General features: G+C 37.1%; 1 non-coding gene across 1 annotated transcript; it reads right to left on the minus strand.

Annotated features, from left to right (window-relative positions):
- Positions 1–2,343: 2,343 nt before the first annotated feature.
- LOC127740911 (small nucleolar RNA R71) lies at positions 2,344–2,451 on the minus strand. The gene has a single exon (XR_008001767.1). It is a non-coding gene; the product is annotated as a small nucleolar RNA R71 (small nucleolar RNA).
- Between the last annotated feature and the right edge of the window lie 380 nt (positions 2,452–2,831).

Raw genomic sequence — 2,831 nt, forward strand, 5'->3', positions numbered from 1 at the left:
TGAGCTACCAAGTTTTTGGGGTTCATGTCTGGGGATTATGAGAGTTGTGAAAAGTATTGTTCACAATTTCGCGCCATCAAGTTTTTGGCGCCGTTGCCGGGGATTGTTCTAGTTTTGAGCAAGCTTTTGGTAACATCAGTGCCGGGGATTGTTCAGTTTGGACAACTGACGGTTCATCTTGTTGCTTAGATTAGGTATTTATTTTTTTTCGAAATTCTTGAAGATGAATTCTAGAGTTTCATGATGATTTGTTGAAGTCTGGCTGGCTGAGAAGCCATGTCTAATCTCATTGGACCGAGGTTTCAACTTATCATCACAAGAGCTTGTTAATCTTTATCAATCTTGCTTTTGGAGCAGTGATCTGCTAAGGCTTGGCTGGCCTTTGGCCATGTCTAGTGTTTTGGACCGAAGCTTTCCTTGAAAGCTTGGCTGGCTGTGAAGCCATGTCTAATTCCTGGACCGGAGTCTTAGACTAGCATTGCATGATTCCTGGAATCCTCATTAAGAATTTTGATACCTTTTTCCACTAAATATTCGAAAATCACAAAAAAAAAATTTACAAAATCATAAAATCCAAAAATTTCTTGTTTGAGTCTAGTGTCTCTTCTTAAGTTTGGTATCAATTGCATGCATTCATTCATGTGTCTTAAGGATCTTCAAGTAATTCTTGATGATTTCTTGCTCTGATCTTTGAATTCTATTGACTTGAGTGTTTTGTGTGTCTCATATGCATTCCCATTTTGTTAGTGTCAGTGGTATACAAACTGCTAAGTTTGGTGTCTTGCATGCATTGTTATTTGATTCTTATTGCATTTTGATTATTTCTTATTATTAAAAATCCTAAAATATTTTTTATTTGTGTCTTCTCAAGTCAATAATACAGAGAATTGAAGATTCAGAACATACAGCAGATGAATTGCACAGAAAAAGCTGGGCGTTCAAAACGCCCAGTGAAGAAGGACAGACTGGCGTTTAAACGCCAGCCAGGGTACCTGGTTGGGCGTTTAACGCCCAAAAAGGTATAGTTTTGGGCGTTAAACGCCAGAATGTGCACCATTCTGGGCGTTTAACGCCAGGATGGCACAAGGGGGAAGATTTTGTTTTCAAAATCAGATTTTTTTCAAGTTTTCAAAGTTTTTCAAAATCAAATCTTTTTCAAATCATATCTTTTCAATCATATGTTTTCAAAATTGATTTCTTTCTATCTTTAAAGATACTTGCTACCAATTAATGATTTGATTCAACAATTCAAGTATGTTGCCTTTTCTGTTGAGAAAAGTTTAATGTTTGAATCATATCTTTTCTTGTTAGCCAAGTTTTTAATCTTCAGAATCAAATCTTTTTTAAAATGTTTTTCAAATCATATCTTCTCAATCACATCTTTTTAAAACCAATCATATTTTCTTAACCACATCTTTTTCAAAATAATTTTCAATCAAATCTTTTTGATTTCTAATTTCAAAATCTTTTTCAAAAATCACTTTATCTCTTTCCCACTTTCATTTTCGAAAATTAAGTAATGTTTTTCAAAAATGTTTTCAAAATTTTTACTTAATTTTCGAAAATCACTTCCCTTCTTCTTACATCCTTCTATTTATGGACTAATACTATCCCTTAATGCAAAATTCGAACTCCATCTTCTTTGATAAGTTCGAATTTTCTACTTCTATCTTCTACTCTTCTTTTCCTCTGACACTTCAAGGAATCTCTATACTGTGACATAGAGGATTCCACATTTCTTGTTCTCTTCTCTCTCATATGAGCAGGAGCAAAGACAAAGGCATTCTTGTTGAGGCTGATCCTGAACCTGAAAGGACCTTGAAAGAAAAGCTAAGAGAAGCCAAAGCACAACTCTCTTTAGAGGACCTGACCGAATTCTTCAAGGAAGAAGAACACATGGCAACCGAAAACAACAATGCCAACAATGCAAGGAAGGTGCTGGGTGACTTTACTGCACCTACTCCCGATTTCTATGGGAGAAGCATCTCTATCCCTGCCATTGGAGCAAACAACTTTGAGGTTAAGCCTCAATTAGTTTCTGCCATTGGAGCAAACAACTTTGAGCTTAAGCCTCAATTAGTTTCTCTAATGCAACAGAATTGCAAGTTCCATGGACTTCCATTGGAAGATCCTCATCGGTTTTTAGCTGAGTTCTTGCAAATTTGTGACACTGTCAAGACTAATGGGGTTGACCCTGAGGTCTACTGACTTATGCTATTCCCTTTTGCTGTAAGAGACAAAGCTAGGATATGGTTGGAATCACAGCCTAAAGAAAGCCTGAACTCTTGGGAAAAGCTAGTCTATGCCTTCTTGGCAAAGTTCTTTCCACCTCAAAAATTGAGTAAGCTTAGAGTGGAAGTCCAAACCTTCAGACAGAAGGAAGGAGAATCCCTCTATGATGCTTGGGAAAGATACAAACAATTAATCAGAAAGTGTCCTTCTGATATGCTTTCTGAATGGAGCATCATAGGAATTTTCTATAATGGTCTCTCTGAACTGTCCAAGATGTCCTTGGATAGCTCTGCTGGAGGCTCTCTTCAACTGAAGAAGACGCCTACAGAGGCTCAAGAGCTAATTGAAATGGTTGCAAATAACCAATTCATGTACACTTCTGAAAGGAATCCTGTGAACAATGGGACCAATCAGAAGAAAGGAGTTCTTGAGATTGACACTCTGAATGCCATACTGGCTCAGAACAAAATATTGACCCAACAAGTCAATATGATTTCTCAAAGTCTGTCTGGAATGCAAAATGCACCAAGCAGTACTAAGGAAGTGGAAGAAACAGGTTTAGCAATGGCAAGCCTTTTCCATCATCTTCTCAGCAACAG

This window comes from Arachis duranensis, chromosome 7 (assembly GCF_000817695.3).
Source record: "Arachis duranensis cultivar V14167 chromosome 7, aradu.V14167.gnm2.J7QH, whole genome shotgun sequence".
In the NCBI taxonomy this organism is placed as follows: Eukaryota; Viridiplantae; Streptophyta; class Magnoliopsida; order Fabales; family Fabaceae; genus Arachis; species Arachis duranensis.